Here is a 200-nt window from a genome sequence, read left to right as displayed (position 1 = left end):
GGTCATTGTTAAATCCGAACTACATGGGCGGAAATTAGCCATAGCCTCTGTTTATGCTCCAAATAAATTTGATAAATTCTTCTATGATTCATTAACCACCTCTATGTTACAACTGACTGGTTATTCTCTGGTGGTAGGGGCTGATATGAACTCTGTGTGGGACACAGCCGTCGATCGTTCCCACTCTACATCAACCAGTG

The sequence above is a fragment of the Engraulis encrasicolus genome, chromosome 19 (genome assembly GCF_034702125.1).
Source record: "Engraulis encrasicolus isolate BLACKSEA-1 chromosome 19, IST_EnEncr_1.0, whole genome shotgun sequence".
NCBI lineage: Eukaryota > Metazoa > Chordata > Actinopteri > Clupeiformes > Engraulidae > Engraulis > Engraulis encrasicolus.
This window is presented reverse-complemented; position numbering follows the sequence as displayed.